This window comes from Tachyglossus aculeatus, chromosome 16 (assembly GCF_015852505.1).
Source record: "Tachyglossus aculeatus isolate mTacAcu1 chromosome 16, mTacAcu1.pri, whole genome shotgun sequence".
NCBI classification, from domain to species: Eukaryota; Metazoa; Chordata; class Mammalia; order Monotremata; family Tachyglossidae; genus Tachyglossus; species Tachyglossus aculeatus.
The window spans coordinates 16,691,502-16,710,446 of NC_052081.1; the positions used below are offsets into that span (position 1 = coordinate 16,691,502).

General features: G+C 41.4%; 1 protein-coding gene and 1 non-coding gene across 2 annotated transcripts in view; one reads left to right on the forward strand and one right to left on the reverse strand.

Moving 5' to 3' along the window:
• BRINP3 (BMP/retinoic acid inducible neural specific 3) overlaps positions 1 to 18,945 on the reverse strand; it is a 441,851-nt gene that overhangs the window by 406,662 nt on the left and 16,244 nt on the right. The gene's annotated exons all lie outside the window — the stretch shown is intronic.
• LOC119938852 lies at positions 11,759 to 11,896 on the forward strand. The gene has a single exon (XR_005454550.1). It is a non-coding gene; the product is annotated as a small nucleolar RNA SNORA7 (small nucleolar RNA).

Genomic DNA, 18,945 nt, shown 5'->3' on the forward strand with positions numbered 1-18,945 from the left:
TAACTGATGTGAATGTGCTTTGGAAAAATAAAAACGCTAGACCTAAAACAAGGTATGATTATTCATTCACTCATATTTGAGTGCTTACTGCACGCCGAGCACTGTACGAAGCACTTGGGAGAGTACAAACAATAATAAAGAGACACATTCCCTGCCCAAACCGGGTTTACAGTCTAGATTGGGATCTATGGAAGTAGATGGTAAGCACCTTGAATGTAGGGATCATGTCTCCCGACTATTATATCGTACTCTCTGTAGTCACACAGTAAGCGCTCAATAAATGCCACTGATTGAAGGACACTTTGTTCTCATTTTGGAATGCTGATTGTCAGGGTAACAGGCAAAGTAGACATCATTGTCACAACAAAGAATTCATTTTGCCCGAAGAAATGTTTTTAATGTTTGAATCACAATGAATATTCCTCTGTGTTTTGTTTCTTTTTGGGAAATTTTTCTTCTGAAAAAACTGTATGAATATCTTTAGACAAAAGAGTGGTAGGATTTACCATTTAATTGTAGACATTTATTGCTTGCCAGGCATTAAGAAGCCACATGCAAATATATTATTATAGTCCTTTAAGACAGATTGGCTATACGTGATAAAGCAAAATAAAATCTCTAGAATATATTTGATTTTTTGAGAGTGGCATTTCTATTCAGGAACAACATTGAGTTATTAGCTGCAATGAAGTTATTTTCATTCTCCTTATCTTATAAAAGTTTTCGTTTTGAAATACTAACAGCAAATCTTATTTTGTTTTTAGCCACCCATTTGTTTGATATTTTTAAATCCCCTTTTTGTTATATCTTCCTCTCGTCTGCTCCATTTTATTTTGGGGTGTCTTCTTTTTCACCTCCAAGTGATCATCCCATTTTAAAAAATTACATATTGACCTATTTTTCATTAGCTGCTTTTGAAAGATTTAATGAAAATTGATTTTACTCTGATTAAAGTCTCCAATTGCTCTCCTTCTGGCCTACTTTCTGAAGAATAATACATTTCCAGAAATGGAAAAATTGTGGAGGCAGGGAGGGGAAATGACTGTCTCAGCTCTTCCTCTGCACGATTTTGTCAAGATAGCCTGAACGATAGTAGATTGAAACAGACTAATTTTGGGAGTGTGAAAGGAGCAAGAATAATGGGATGACAAACCCTGCAGTTCTGTTTAACCTACGTAGTAAAATGGCCACCACAGGCAATCTAAATCAATGGTGTGATGAAAGTGATTTTGATCATTTTTTTTTTATAGTATTTGTTATGTGCTTACTGTGTGTCAGGCACCCTACTAAGCACTGTGGCAGAAAAAAGATAATAAGGTTAGGCCACAGTTCATGTCCCACACGGGATCACAGTTTTAATGCTCATTTTGTAGATGATTTTGAGAAGCAGCGTGGCTCAGTGGAAAGAGCACGGACTTTGGAGTCAGAGGCCAGGGGTTCAAATCCCGGCTCTGCCAATTGTCAGCTGTGTGATTTTGGGCAAGTCACTTCACTTCTCTGTGCCTCAGTTACCTCATCTGGAAAATGGGGATTAAGACTGTGAGCCAACTGTGGGACACCTGATCACCTTGTAATCTCCCCAGCGCTTAGAACAGTGCTTTGCACTTAGTAAGCGCTTAATAAATGCCATCAAAAAAAAAAAAAAAGAACATGGGCTTGGGATGTGGAGGATGTGGGTTCTAATCCAAACTTCTCCACTTGTCTTCTGTGTGACCGTGGACAAGTCACTTAACTTCTCTGTGCCTCAGTTACCTCATCTGTAAAATGGGTATTAAAGACTGTGAGCCTAACTTTGGGATAACCTGATTCCCTCATATCTACCCCATTGCTTAGAACACTGCTTGGCACATAGTAATCTAGAAGCAACAAGGCATAGTGGATAGAGCATGGGCCTAAGAATCAGAAAGTCATGGGTTCTAATTCCAGCTCCACCACTTGTATCCTTGTGATCCTGGGCAAGACGCTTGACTTCTCTGTGCCTCAGTTACCTCATCTGTAAAATGGAGATTGAGACTGTGAACCCCACACGGGGCAGGGACTGTGTCTAATCCAATTTGCTTGTATACACCCCAGTGCTTAATACAGTGCCTGGCACGTAGTAAGCACTTAATACCATAATTATTATTTGTAACAAATGTCATCATTACTTTGAGGCTGAAATATGGGGAATCCTTGGAGAATGCATATGACACATTGAATTTTGCTCCTTCCAACACAGTGTACCTCATCTCTTAAATGTTGAAAAGCAGTGTCGCCGAGCGGAAAAAGTAAAAGCCTGAGAATCAGGGGACTGGGTTCTAATCCAGGTTCTGCCACCTGCCTGTTGTGTGACCTTAGGCAAGTCATTTAACTTATCTGGGCCTCAATTTTTTTTAATGTAAAATGGGAATTCAGTACCTGGTCCCCCTTCTATTCAGACCCTGAGCCTAAGAGATGATCTCATATCTGCCCCAGTGCTGAGTACAAAGTTTGGCACATAGTAAGGGTTTAACCTATACTAGCATCATTATTATTATTGTTATTAACATTATCATCTTCACCATTGAGAATTTGCACGTTAACCAAAATCCACTTCCTCTTATTTTGAAAGGATTTATGAAAATACAATATGAAATAAATTTCTGGGCCTCAACACTTAGCCCCTTCTCATAGGCTGTGTCTCCCACCCACATTTTCAGGGTAATGTGATGATGCACTTTTCTGACATATTTCCAAGATTAGATCTCTGCCCTCTTCCTGTCCCGGATGACATATCATCCGTTTGACATGTCTAATAATGATAGTAATAATAATGGTATATGTTAAGCGCTGACTAGGTTCCAGGCACTGTACTAAGCACAGGGGAGGATACAAGCAAATCAGGATGGACACAATCCCTGTCCTACATAAGGATCACAATCTCAACCCCCATTTTATAAATGAGGTAACTTTAGCACAGGGAATAATAATTAATAATAATAATAATCGTGGTATTACTTACACTTACTATGTGTCAGGCACTGTGCTAAGCATTGGGGTAGATATAAGCGAATTGGGTTGCACAAAATCTCTTGTCTCACACGGGGCTCACATTAAGCACTGTGGTGGATAGAAGTTAATCAGGTTGGACACAGTCTCTGTCTCACAAGGAGCACACAGTCTTAATCCCCATTTTACAGATGAGGTAACTGAGGCATAGAGAAGTGAAGTGATAACAATAATAATGATGATAGCATTTATTAAGCACTTACTATGTGCAAAGCACTGTTCTAAGCGCTGGGGAGGTTACAAGGTGATCAGGTTGTCCCACAGGGGGCTCACAGTGTTCATCCCCATTTTACAGATGAGGGAACTGAGGCCTAGAGAAGGTGAAGTGATGTGCCCAAAGCCACACAGAAGACAAGAGGCAGAACAAGGATTGACTCACAGGCCCGTGCTCTATCCACAGCTCCAAAATCTCTGCCTACAGAGAAATCTATTTCTCATTCTTGGTTTGTTTCTTCAAATTACTACACTGTTTGCCTTCCCTTCCAAGAGGACATCGCATAGACTTAGTTCAACATGGATTCAGAGATATTGGACTTTTATCTTTCACAGGTTACTGTAGAAATAATTTTTTTGTCACACATATATTAAGCAATCCAAGCATCTCAGACTCTTAAAACATAAATCCTGAAATCCATTTCCCAAAACATCATTATGCAATCTTATGTTATTTTTACTTAAGCCTTATTTTCAAAATTAAAACTATCAAAGTTTCATTCCTAAGACCTCCATCTCTTTGACTTCCCCTGAACCTTTCCCTCCCCATCTTACAGGTATATTTAGAAAAAGTAAAGAAATAACTGGAGGAAAAATGCTTAGGAATCAATATTAAACACCTCTGTTCTAAGCAGTATAACCAGCCAGTGTTAATATTGCTTTCACGTCATGAAGTCATACTCCTGGCTCATGATGTAGGTGTTTTTGCTCAATCAAATATAAGAGATTCAAATGTTTCAATATTTTTAAAAGACCTTGGCTTAATCTTCATGTGAAAAACTGCAGTGCATGAGACTATTAGAATGATTTGTATACACCATGCCAATAAAAATAAGTATTCAATTCCAATAGATTTGCTGACTAAAAATACAGCCTTTACATCTAAATATCATTTTTTTTTCCTTATAGGGGATGTAGTTCAGAATCTGAATTCACAAGGATCATTTTTCAAGAAGGACTGGGTTGGAATGGTAAGTCAACCGTCAACCTAGTTTTTCTGGAAGAATCATTGTTTTTACTCAAAAGAACAAAAAAACTGGAACTTCTTCCTAAATTATCTTTATTTGAGGTGTTCGCATTCAAAGATCCGTTTGAAGGTTTTGGATAATACTTTTGTTCCTCATTTCAGAACGTTGACAATTCAAGCCTTAAAGAACAACCAGGTCACCTGACAACATACAAAGCTTCAAATAAAACTTTTGCAGTATCAACCAAATGCGACTCTGGAGTTTATTAAGTTTCAGGAATAATCTCTCTCTCTAGGTCTTAGAAGGGCTCTCCAATGGACTGACAATTTTGTGCTATGAGTCATTAATTGGGTGAAATCCTTCAAGATGATTCCATAAAGGAGTGCTTTGTTGCTCCTCCTGTTTTGCTGTCTGCGTATTTAAATTCCAAATTTGCCAAACTTTCAGACCAGGAGGCTGTAGACTGTAAACTCATTGTGGGCAGGGAATGTTTCCATTATAATGTTGTGTTGTATTCTTCCAAGACTTAGTACAGTGCTCTGCACACAGTAAGAGATCAATAAATGTAATTGATTGATTGATTGAGACAGCACTGTGAAAGAGGGAGATGGGACTTTTGTCCAGAGCTGACCACTGGCAGAGACTGCAGAGATTTGGGGATACGTTTGGATTGTGGGGGCAAGGAATGGATGAGACCTCTTCCTCATTCATTCATTGTCGATCACATTTATTGAGTGTTTACTGTGTGCAGAGCACTGTACTAAGCACTTGGGACAGTATGATATAACAGTAAATGGACACATTCCCTGCCCACAGAAAGCTCACATTCTGGTGGGGGTTGGGGTGGGAGGAGACAGACACCAATATAAGTAAATTAATTACAGATATGTATGTACATGCTGTGGGGCTTGGGGGTGGATAAATAAGGGAGGTCATGGGTTCTAATCCCTGCTCCGCCACATGTCTGCTATGTGACCTTGGGCAAGTCGCTTAACTTTTCTGGGCCCCAATTTTCTTATTTAATACCTTTCTCTCCCTTTAGACTGTGATCTCCTTTTGGTAGGAAAAGCATGTAGCAACCCTACTGTAGTGGCTCCACCACTTAACAGCTGTATGACTCTGGGCAAGTCACTCAACTTCTCTGGGCCTCAGTTCCCAATTTTCTAAGAATGATTACTCTTTTGACAAGGATCTGGGAAACCATGTCATTTTCATGTAAACTCACACCGAAATATGTATGAAATAATTTGATGCATATAAAATGTAATGCAACAAGGCTTTCAAAATTGGTTAAAAGTCACTTTTAGAAAAAAAGTAAAAACTTTCTTTCCCACACTGGATTAGGTTTAAAGGAAATGTAGAATGGGCAAAATATCCTGTCTTGCTCTTCAATTGGAAATCATTATTCTTTCTCCTGTACAAATTAGGAAGAAGGTCAAAGAGAAGTAAAATAAGATTTATCCAGTGGTTCTGTGTGACAACATGAGACAAAGTGACCTAGAAAATACTGATCCCACCAAACTGCTACACGGAGCAATCCAGACACCAGAGTGCCAACACAAAACCAACAGGTTCAGAGCCTTGTTGAAAGCATACCTTATAAAAGTGCACATCACTGATCTTCCAGCCATGACTTTGAATCCCTGTATAGGCACTCGGCCGGCTTTCCCCCTCCCACCTATCCTCACTCCACTTCCTCTATAATCCAGCCCATGCATTTGACATCTCCCTACTCCTCAAGAACCTCTAGTGGTTGCCCACCTACCTCTGCATCGAACAGAAACTCCTTACCATCAGCTTTAAAGCACTCAATCACCCTGCCCCCTCCTACCTTACTTGGATGATTTAATATTAATTGTCTACTACAACCAAATTCACACACTTTTCCTCCTCTAACCTCAACTCCTGTACCTCTAACTCTTCTTGCCACTGACTCCTTGACTCTGTCATCGCTCTGGAGTGGAATTCCCCTCCCCTTCAAATATAACAAACCACCACTCTCTTCACCTTCAAAGCCTTACTGATGGATGCACTTCTCTACCATCAACCTATTTACTGCGCCTTGATCTCTCTTGCTGTTGATCACTTGCTCACCTCTTCCTTTTGGCTTGGAACTCCCTCTCCCATCATATCTAACAAAACATCCACCCTCCCTATTGTCTAAACCTTTCTAAAATCATATCTCCTCCAGGAAGCCTTCCCTGATTATCCCCTCTCATTTCTACACCTTATTCTCTCTCCCTTCTGCATTTCCTATGGCCCCATGGCTCTCTGGCCTGGAATGCCCTCCCTCCTCAAATCTGCCAAACAATCACACTTCCCCCCTTCAAAGCCTTACTGAAGGCTCACCTCCTCCAAGAGGCCTTCCCAGACTTGGCCTCCCCTTTACCTCAAAGGGTAGAGCTCTCCTTGCTCTACCCCCACCCCCCACTCCCTGCCTCACAGTACTTGTGTATATATGAACATATTTCCAATTCTATTTATTTATATTAATGCCTGTTTCCTTGTTGTGATGTGCATAGATCTACAATTCAATTTATATTGATGCTTGTTTACTTGTTTTGATGTCTGTCTCCACCTTTCTAGACTGTGAGCCCGGTGTGGGCAGGGATTGTCTCTCCCTGAATTATTGCTGAATTGTACTCTCCAAGTGCTTAGCAAAGTGCTCTGCACACAGCAAGTACTCAATAAATACAATTGAATGAATCTCTTTGATTTGGTGTTTCCCTCTAATTTATTATAATATTTATCTCCCCTATTAGATTGCAAAGTTTGGGACGGCAGGGACCGTGTCTTCCAGCTCTATTGCAGTAGTAGTAATAGCATTTATTAAACACTTATTATTGCAGAGCACTCTACCAAACCCTGGGAGAGAATACACAGTTGTACTCTCCCAAGAACATAGTTCAGTGCTCTGCACACAGTAAGTGGTCAATAAATACCATTGGTTGATTAACTGAGTTTATCTTTACCATTTCAGTGTCTTCCATCCTGTTAGGGCCTTTAGAGTTCTATCTATATATACAAATACATCTAGTGTTCCTTCATGTTCTTATTGGGAGTAGTAGAAGTAGTAATAGTAGTAGTAATAGTATTTAATAAGTGTTTACGGTTTTTAGAGAACTGCACTGTGATGGAAGGGAATAAACAGGAGGAAATTAGACACAGTCCCTGTCTATTCAAAATTTCACAATCTAGTACAGTGTAAGTATGGAGAAGCAGTGTGGAATTGTGGATATAGCACAGACCTGGGAGTAGAAGTTCTAATCTTGACTCTAATCCTGACTCCACCACTTGTCTGCTGTGTGACCTTGGTCAAAGCACTTAACTTCTTTCTGCCTCAGTTACCTCATCTGTAAAATGGAGATTAAGACTATAAACCCTAGGGGATGTGGATTGAGTCCAACTTAATTATCTTGTATTTACCCCTGTGCTTAGCAAATATCATTTAAAAAAAGATGGAGCTCCCGGTAAAATCATATCAAGAATACCTATCTGAGCTCACCTGAGCCTTCCCCTAATACCTTGAAGCTAAACTGCAATCAGAAAGTTATTAAGTTCCCTCATGTGGCTTGAAAACAAAGTTGCTAAAGTTCACCCCTTGGGAAAAAATGAGATTCACTGATGTTCCAAATGTGAAACCACAGACAGTTTTCTTCATTGCCACTTTCAATTTTCTACCTCCACAGCACCCTCTCTAGACTGTGAGCTCATCATGGACAGGGAAAATGTCTATAATAATAATAATGGTGGTATTTGTCAAGCACTTACTATGTGCCAAGCACTGTTCTAAGCGCCGGGGAAGATACAAGATTATCAGGTTGTCCCATGTGGGGCTCACAGTCTTCATCCCCATTTTACAGATGAGGGAACTGAGGCACAGAGAAGTCAAGTGACTTGCCCAAGGTCACACAGCTGAGGAGCGGCAGAGCCGGGATTAGAACCCACGACCTCTGACACTTAAACCCGGGCTCTTTCCACTGAGCCATGCTGCTTCTCTATGGATTCTGTACCCTCCCGAGTGTTTAGTACAGTGCTCTGCACAAAGGAAGCCCTCAATAAATTGAACTGATTCACTGATTGAAGCGCTTAGTACAGTGTTAAGTGCTTAGTGCAGGGCTTTGCACAGTTAGCACTCAATAAATACGATTCAATGATCCCACTCATTTCCACTCATTTAGCAGTTATGGTGTTTATTTAGCACAAAATAATCGGATTGGACACCATCCCTATTGTACATAGGGCTGATAAATCTAAGGCAGAGAGCAGACGTTTAGTGGCTCAATGGAAAGGAGCCCGGGCTTTGGAGTCAGAGGTTATGGGTTCAAATCCCGGCCCTGCCAGCTCTGTGACTTTGGGCAAGTAACTTAACTTCTCTGGGCCTCAGTTACCTCATCTGTAAAATGGGGATTAAGTTTGTAAATCCCCCGTGGGACAACCTGATCACCTTATAACCTCCCCAGCACTTAGAACAGTGCTTTGCACATAGTAAGGGCTTAATAAATGCCATCATTATTATCATTATTCTTATCCCCATTTTTCAAATGAGGAAACTGAGGCTCAGAGAGGTTAACTGGTATGCACAGGGACCCAGCAGACAATGGTTTATCAAACCTGGGTTTCTCAAATTCCAGTTGCCTGCTCTTTCCCTTAGATCACACTGCCTCCTAGTTTATTCATTTTCTTGCTTTAATTCATACTACTTGAATCCATTTTGCATCCATGTGACATTTTCAATTCCTTCTAACAAATGTTCCTAAGTGTATCCTGGCTTGGAAGTCTAATAGGATGGGATTCAGTTCTAAAAACATCTCTTTCATTGATTGATTTTAGAGGGATTTTTTTCCCTGCAGCCCCCTTTTGCATTAATATGATCACTTATAGAAAAATCACTGTAGGTGCTAACATGCTTGGGTAATGTCGGGATTATTGATGTAATCAACAATAGTAGAAAATGAAATTCAGCAGCCTTAGGCTGGGAGAGATAGGCTAGGACATATAAACTGGAAGTGGCACTTGAGAAGATTGGCGATTCGTGGGAATTTTATCACCAGTGTAGGAATAGCTGAAGTTAAGAAGGATCTGACCCCTTAAAATTCATTTCAAAATGATTCCTGGACCTACTCTAGATTAGAGCTTCTGAGATCAGCTCGACATTGATAGAGGTCAAGGGTTCATTTATACCTGGCAACAAGAAACCAAAGGAATTTATTTGAAGATTATATAATCTCCAGGATTGCAAAAGGGTTTTATCTGAAATATGTTCTTTCAGATGGCCTGCTACAACCACAAGAAAATGATGACCTTGGAAAATGGAGGATTAATCTTTCACCTTGAAATGACTGCTTCAGGAGATGAATATTTGCTTAGCATTTCTTATCCCACCTCATGGATACATTGAAAAAATCTTGAAAAAAAATTGAAGTAGATTTGTTGTACAACCACATGGGGAAGAACCACACTTGAAATAACTCCAGGATAGTAATCATTAGTTATGTAACTTTAAAAACTACAGCGATGTGAGGGAAAATATTTCAGGAGATATTTGTGGTACTAGGTAATTCACAGTGCAAATTATTTTGTTAGAATCACAGATCTTATACTCCACAATAAAACACTAGCTCTTATCAGTATTATGAGTCCAGTGAAAAAACATAATTCACCTGAATATTATAGATAAAAATCTTACCATGCTAAATCTATAGAAGATCTCCAAGGCCTACAAGTACTGATTCAGCCAAAGCTACTTTTTTGTTTGTTTTTTGATTTTATGGCATTTGTTAAGTGTTTACTACATGCCACACCCTGTACTAAGTGCTGGGTTAGATATCAGATAATCAGATTAGACACAATCCATTGCCCTCCTGTGGCTCACAATCTTAACCCCCATTTTACATCTAAGGTAATTGCAGCACAGATAAATTGACTTGACCAAGGTCACACAGCAGGCGAGTGGTGGAACCGGGATCAGACCTCAGGTTCTTTAGTCTGAAGGCCTGTGTTCCATCCACTAGTCCAGGTTGCTTCCACAGGCACGACAGGTATTCCTTTTTTTTCTTTTTAGCCACAATTTGTGACTTTTCCTGTTACCTTTAGCACCAGGAGCCCTGTGAATATTTCTGTGCTCCATAGTTGCAGCTGAAGTAGGGACTTTTTCGGGGTAGAGTCTTGTACAGTCAAAGATTGCCCCGAAATATTGTCCTGTAATGCTCAGATTTTGAACCAGGAGTTTCCAGGGCTCAGCTAGCTTGTCTGCTCTCTAAAAGGAAATTATTATAACTTGAAGAATTGGAAAATGACCACTCCTCTCTGTGAATGCATTCTCTGAAGTTAGTGAATTACTCACACACAGAGTACCATTATCACTAGCAATAGTACTGACTTGTTTAAGGATTTAAATCAATCTATGAATCAATCGTATTTATTGAAAACCTATTTTGTGCAGAGCTCTGTCCTAAATTCTTGGAAGAGAACAAAATGACAATATAATAGAGTTGGTAGACATGTTCCCTGCCCATGATAAGACAGATGGATGAATAGTAACTTCTCCGAGCCTCAGTTTTCTCATCTGAAAAAGAGGGATGAAATATCCGCTCTCTGCTTCAGATTATGAATCCCATGTACAGTCATTTTAAAACAGTTTTAAAGAAAATCTAGGAACTTCTGTTTTCTGCTCTAGAATATATTTCTAATTTAAAGCCAAGTCACTGATACACACCCTTTAGCAGCTCCTGTGGGAAAGAACCATCCACTGGCTTATTTCTTGTCATTCACCTTGCTGACCCTCAGCTTTCCTGGTTGATACCAACTTCTAATTTGTTCCCTACAGGTGTCTAAAATGAAGGACACTCTTCCCTCTTTTCTGCTCCAACATTTAAGAAGGATTCTGACCTTAGAAAGATGATGATGATATTGGTATTTGTTAATCACTTACTCTGTGCCAAGCACTGCATTAAGCACTGAGATATATACAAGATAATACTAATAATAATGATGATGGCATTTGTTAAGTGCTTACTAGGTGCAAAGCACTGTTCTAAGTGCTGGGGAGGATATCCCTCATGGGGCTCACAGTCATAATCCCCATTTTACAGATGAGGTAACTGAGGCACCGAGAAGTGAAGTGACTTGCCCAAAGTCACACAGCTAAGTGGCAGAGCCGGGATCGTGACCTCTGACTCCCAAGCCCGTGCTCTTTCCGCTGAGCCATGCTGCTTCTCATAATCAGGTTGGACGCAGTCCCTGTCCCATATGGGGCTCACGATTTAAATCCCCATTTTACAGATGAGGCAACTGAGGCCCAGAGAAGTTAAGTAACTTGCCCAAGGTCACATAGGAGACACGTTTTGAAGCTGGGATTAGAAACCAGATCCTTCCAACTCACAGGCCCGTGCTCTATCCACAAGGGCCACACTGCTTCTCTTTGGCCCCTTGCTAAAACTGAATTGCTTAGTTTCCCTCCCAAACAACTTTCCCATCTCAGTTGACACCAACACTATCCTCCATCCCTCTCAGGTCTTTGGCATTATCCTGACACTACCTCTCTTTTAACCCTCCCAGGGCTGCACCTGGAGAGTTTCCAGTACTCTCCCAGTCTCAGCTAGGGGAAGAAGAGACAAGCAGAGGCCTATCCATCCCATTCCTCGCTTGGGCAGTGGCTAGTGAGTGGAAGGCAATCTGCTACAAGTCAAAACTCACCCATGCTGGGCAGCAGCAACATGGGCGAGAGTCGAGGGCAGAGACTCAGGTTTACTGCGTGGAAGGTGGCAATGGTAAACCACTTCTGTATTTTGACCAAGAAAACTCTATGGATCCGGTACTGGAACAAATGCTGATGGAGAGCGGGGCGTACTGGGAGAACTGTGTCCATGGTGTCGCTATGGGTCGGAAACAACTTGACGGCATGAGAAGAGACAAGACCTGAGAAGCAGCGTGGCTCAGTGGAAAGATCACAGGCTTGGGAGTCAGAAGTCATGGGTTCTAATCCCAGCTCCGCCACTTGCCAGCTGTGTGACTTTGGGCAAGTCACTTAACTTCTCTGGGCCTCAGTTACCTCATCTGAAAAATGGGAATTAAGGTTGTGAGCCCCACAAGGGACAACCTGATTACCTTGTATCCTCCCCAGGGCTTAGAACACTGCTTGGCACATAGTAAGCACTTAAATACCACCATCATCATCATTAGTATTATTTTAATTCTCCCTTTAACTCTCACCAAATCCTGTTGCTTCTTACTCCACAGAATTTCTAGACTTTGTTCTCATCTCTCCAACCAAAAGGCAACGACACAAGTCCAGACAATCCTTAAATCCCAGTTTGACTAAGGCATCTGTCTCCTCACTGGTCTTTCTTTCTGAAGACTCTCCCCTCTCCAGTCCATGCTTCTCTTTGCTGTATGGAATTTTCAACATTGGTCTGTACATATTTCCACATACCTCAAAAACCTCCAATTGCATCTCTCTCTCTCTCTCTCTCTCTGTTTGATTACAGAAAAACAAGATCAATTGTATTTATTGAGTGCTAACTGTGTGATGGGCACTGTACTAAGTGTTTGGGAGAGTACAACACAGCAATATAACAGAGACATTGCCTGTGAGTTATAGTGCTTCTGCTCAGAGGTCCACATGCTCTCATGATAAAAACCCCACCCCTCAAAACTCGGGTGTTTGTATTCTTTTCACAGATATCCACTTGAGAGGTTCATTCATTCAATCATATTTATTGAGCACTTACTGTGTGCAGAGCACTGTACTAAGCGCTTGGGAAGTACAAGTTGGCAACATATAGGTTGTGTGAAGGCTGTGTCACACAACACAGGTTGTGCGATAGCTATGAAAAGAGTTAATTGAGTTATCAAAATGAGGAAAGTTATTTCATGATTTGAGTCAATCATGTTCACCTTACCTATGGAGTATGAGGGGAAAGGGACTCCCAAGTCCTTGTCAAAGCTTTAAAAGACACAGAAGGCTTAATTTATAATCTTTTTTTTTTGTCTGGGTGAATGGATTTCTGCCGACATTCCATAAACAGAGAATGATTTATCTTTCAGGCCAGTTCTTCTAGAGGGGCTCTGACCCCATCAATTCCATCCCACTTATCAGCCTGAAACATTTTATTCATTTCCCTGAATTTGGTACTGACATTAGTATTTTCACATGAAAACCACAACCTTTTGTCCCAGCAAAGTCAATATATCATTCCTCTTCCCCTAAATTTGCCACCTTTCTTTGAAGAGTGCAACACTTTTCAGTAATACAGTTAATAAAGAATCTTTGCATCATTCCCACAGGGCATGGGAACTCGTGTTCCAAAATGAAGGGTCTTTATTTTTTCAATCAATGTTCTCACCCTTGGGAAGATGAAAGATTACTCTATCTGTGTACCTGGTTATTGTTTTGAGAAATGTAGAGGCTTTAAGCGATACATCCTGAATCTGTCTGTTCCTACCCCAGCACTTAGTATGATGCCTGGCACGTAGTAAGCATTATATACCATTAAAAAAAAATTAACAGTAATTCACTCTGTAATAATAATAATAATAATAATAATAATAATGATGGTGATGGTATTTGTCAAGCACTTTCCATGTGTCAGGCACCATAGTAAGCATTGGGATAGATACCAGCAAACTGAGTTGGTCACAGTCCCTGCCCCATGTGGGGCTCACAGTCTCAATCCCCATTTTACAAATGAGGGAACTGAGGCACAGAGCTATGAAGTGACTTGCCCAAGGTCACACAGAAGACAAGTGTAATAGAAAGAGGGTGAACTGACCACCTGAATTCGGGAGAAGGCTTTAGTAATAATGATAATATTTATGAAGCACTTACTATTTGCAAGCACCATTCTAAACACTGTGTTCGATACACTTGAATTAGGCTGGATGTAGTCCCTCTCCCACGAGGAGCTCACAGTCTAAGTAGGAGGGAGAATAGGCATTGAATATCCATTTTACAGAACAGGAAACTGAGGCACAGAGAGTGAAGTAACATGCCCAAGGTCACACAACAGGCTGGGATTAGATCCCAAGTTATCTGACCCCCAGGCCCGTGTTCTATGTACTGGGCAACGTGGCTTCTTTTAGTAGAAGTTGTAATATTTATGGAGGGTCTACTGCCTTAGTTTCTGAGCTTGCCATTGATTTACTGCCATCCTGTTAGAACTCCGTTTTTTACGATCCTTCTGGCTAGGTCAACCAGTCTCGCAGCAACTCTTTAAAAAAATCAGTTTTAACGCAAGCCAAAAAACAGAGTGGAGTTGATAATATTGGACTTCACCGAGGAAATTTTCCCCCCATTATCATCTCGATAGGCCTGGCATGCCAGATCACTGCTCAGCTCTGACTTTTGTCAGAGGGGCAGTTTAACAATGTGTTCATTATAATAATAATAATAATAATGATGGCATTTATTAAGCACTTACTATGTGCAAAGCACTGTTCTAAGCGCTGGGGAGGTTACAAGGTGATCAGGTTGTCCCACAGGAGGCTCACAGTCTTAATCCCCATTTTGCAGATGAGAGAACTGAGGCACAGAGAAGTTAAGTGACTTGCCCAAAGTCACACACCTGACAATTGGCAGAGCCGGGATTCAAACGCATGACCTCTGACTCCCGAGCTTATGCTGTTTCCACTGAGCCACGCAGAGCAGATCCCAGGGACTAGATCCCCTTTTGGAATGAGTTTCTCTGCTCTGCTATCAAATGTGAGATATCAGATAATGATACAATATTGTCACTGTATAGTTATGAAACTGATACTGGGCCCTGTAGGAAACTAATGGGATCTCTCCTTCATCTAGTGATCTAGCTTTGCTTAGAACTGCACTACCAGTGTTTTATTGGGTCAGCTCATAAGTGCTGGTCTTTTCACCAAGTGGTGATTGTTCTCAGTGCAGTGGTTACTTTCTTGGTATTGTTTCATAATATATTTTAGCACCACTTCTTTGGCTTAACTTGGCATAAAGCTGAGTAGGGAAGTTTGGCATGACAGGTTTAAAGAACTGAAGGCCAAGAGAAAACAGCCGTTCCTTAACCCCACAAAAACTATCACTAATATCACCAGGACATGATATAGGGCAGAGATCAAATGCAGCTGTACAATATAGATATTTTGTGGATGTTTTTATGTGAAAGCAGTTTTTCTTAGAGGGGAAAATAGGAATAACATGGAAACACATGCATGCACAACTTTAAGATCAAAGTCACTCTCCAATGAACAAGATAATTGACAATTAAAACCACAATTCCTTTTAATGAATGATTGCCATATAAAAAGAAATCTGTGAAACCTCTAGAATGATAAAACTTTTAGATTATAATGATTGTCTTGGTTTCAGAATCAAATGAGAGACACAGAAAGGCGTGCGAACACACACGCGCGCACACACACACACACACACACACACACACACACACAAAAGACAGAAAAGCAGCAGGCTTATCAGGAGAGCACAGACCTGGGAATCAGGAGGCCTGGATTCTAGTCCTGGCTCCTACACTTCCTTTCTGTGGAACTTCGGGTAAGTCACCTATCTTCCCTATGCCTCAGTTTCCTCATCTGTAGAACGGGAATGAAATAGCAGGTCTTCCTCCCCTTTAGACTGTGGGCCTGTGAAGAACTGTGCTTTGCACATAGTGAGCGCTTAATAAATGCTATTAAAAAAACAACAACAGAGACTGTGCCTGATCTTCAAGGGGCTTAATACAGTGCTTGGCACAAAATAAGTGCAAAACAACTACCACAGTTATGATTATTATTAGAGAGAGAAAGAGAATAAGAAGACCACCTTCTAGACTGTGAGCCCACTGTTGGGTAGGGACCGTCTCTATATGTTGCCAACTTGTACTTCCCAAGCGCTTAGTACAGTGCTCTGTACACAGTAAGTGCTCAATAAATATGACTGAATGAATCTTCTTCCATTCATCTGAACCACAGCTGGGATGAGGGCTGAGTGAGAGACTCCCAATGCTGGGAAGCTACTAACCAAGGAGCATCAGCCAGACATATTGCAATTTCATCGTATCATGTGTGCCGCAGCCCTAACCCTAACCCACCAACTCCTCCTCTGCCATTTATTGACAACTCATCCCACATCGGCACATTCCTGGCTATTGGAGGCTTCCAGTCCCTTGGCTCCAACTCTCCAGTTCATCATAATATTCCAAATCTTCCATCTTCACTAGTCCCCTGTACCTCCCACCAGCACCAGAAATGAGACGTGTTTTTATGGCTGGCTGTTCTTCTTACATTTTGCCATGGTCCTGCTTCTTCCCTGAGGTATAGATCTCCCACAGTCTTGGATGCCAAAGCCATAAGGATGGCTGGTTGGGCAGGAACAGTCAGATAAGGAGCCCTGGGAAGAGACTAGTCAGAAGAAAAACACGGGAAGTCAACTGTTTTCACCATTTTCTAAATGATAATTTATAGGAGTAACTTACACCATTGGGCAACTGCTTGTCTCAAGCCTTCCAGACATAGCAGAAGCGCATCATGACCCCTATGTCTACTTCCAAATAGCAACATTTCACCACAAATGTTAGTGTCCAATGATGGTCTTGTCCAGAATAATGTATCAGTGGGTATATATCCACACCATGACTAACACTAACCACAACTATATATGGAATGGGTCCTCACCCACAGTCATTCAAGAACGGGACCCCATTCTTGTTTTCTTGTGGTTTCTTTTTTTCCTAGAACTGTTTCTGTGATTTTCTGAAAATCTAGCAACAAAAGCTGGTGGCAGCTTTCACCACCAAGAAACGGATATAATTAGGCATTTTTTTGCAACCCAGAATATTCTAAACCTCTGTGATCTAGGTGGCGAAGAAACATTGCATAAAAACATATTTATGCTCCTTTATGGTGCTTCCTCCTTGCCTATGTTTGTCTTTCACTGGTTATGTAAGAATCCTTAAATATGGCCCGATTCCCAGTGTGCTGCAGGATGCATTCAAAAAGTTTTATTTTTAAGTCTGAGCTGCACAATGGGAAAGCAGCATCCCTTGGTGGGAGAGGGGGGTTTATATTCGTCAGCTAGTGGATCATGGGATATCTCTACTTGAAGTTTGTTTTGTCTTTTCTGTGACTCAAATACCCAGAGCAGAGGGACTTGCGATTTTGTGTTAATTACATTTCATGAGCATCCACGTGGTCTCGTTAGTACCTTGCAGAATGTCCTGACCCACTTTCTCAAACTCACATCTCTCAAGAGCTGATACAGGAAGGCCATTTGAGCCAGAGTTCTGTAAGTTGAATGTTTTTCCGGCCCTTGAAAGGCATGACAGGGATTCATTTCCCTCAGACGGCATTGCCCCCACCTTGAAACTTCCGAGGGAAGCAGTAGCCTTGATTTTGTAACCTGGATAGAATCCCTAAATCCTTTTTATTTTGAACCGGCTTAGGTCCTCTGGGGAGACAAGCCACTTGTCCTCTCGGTAGTCCTGTCTTTGTTGGAGGATTTGCAGAGATTGCCAATTATTATTATTATATCTATCATTCTGTTATTGCTGTACTTTCTAAACACTTACCGTGTGCCAAACGCTGTGCTACGTGATGACGGAGAATCAAGAAAATGAGGTTGGACAAAGTTTCTGGCCCACGTGGGGCTTACAGTCTAAGTAAGAGGAAGTAAGATTTATCTCTAATTTGCACATGGGGAAATTGAGGCAGAGAAATGTTAAGTAACTGGACCAAGGTGACACTCATTTCAGTGCCTCAGACAATGCTATATCTCAGGGGAACTTTGGCGAAGCAGCAAGACCTAGTGAAGAGAGCACGGGCCGGGGAGTTGGAGAACCTGCATCCCAATCCCAGCTCTGCCATTTGTCTGCTGAGACCTTGGGCAAGTCACTTGACCTCTCTGTGCCCTCATCTGCAAAATGGGGATTCAATAACTGCTCTCCCTTCTACTTAGACTGTGAGTCCTATGTGAGTTCCTAGGAGAAGGAACTGCTGCTATTCTTCTTTGCAGGTTGGGGAAACTGAGGTATCTATGTGGGACAATGGCGGAGCAGGGATGGCAGGGTTTGAAGGAGGTAAGGAGAGAAGTGGATTAGAGGAGGGAGGGAAGCCGAGGTTGGATGTCTCCAAGAAAAGGGGGAGGTCGACGCTACTATTACCAACGCTACTCACATGTTAGCTCATCCTCAAGATAGACAGTGCCATATCAGTGAAGCTTAAAATAAAATTGGGGCTCATCGTCACAGTCTTGTCTTTTGCCAAGAACTAGCGTTTGGCAGTTCGGAGTCTGGAGAGCAAGAGGGAGGAAGCAGAGAGGAAGGATGTGTGTCTTTAGAGTGCTGCAGTCACCCACGAGTAGAAATCCCTAAATCTATATGGCTGTTCTTGGTCTTTAGAAGATGGTTTAACTCTGCTGAGTTGAGATAATTCCTTGAACAATTGGAAGATGATCCTGTTTTAATCCCAGCAATCCAGGTCCCCTGTTACGTGTTCTCTCAATTCACATACTGAGCCCCCTCCTTCCTCTCCCCCTCCTTCCCCTCTCCACAGCACCTGTATATATGTATATATGTTTGTACATATTTATTACTCTATCTATTTATTTAATTTTGTTAATACATTTTGTTTTGTTCTCTGTCTCCCCCTTCTAGACCGTGAGCCCACTGTTGGGTAGGGACCGTCTCTATATGTTGCCAACTTGTACTTCCCAAGCGCTTAGTACAGTGCTCTGCACATAGTAAGTGCTCAATAAATACGATTGAATGAATGAATGAAT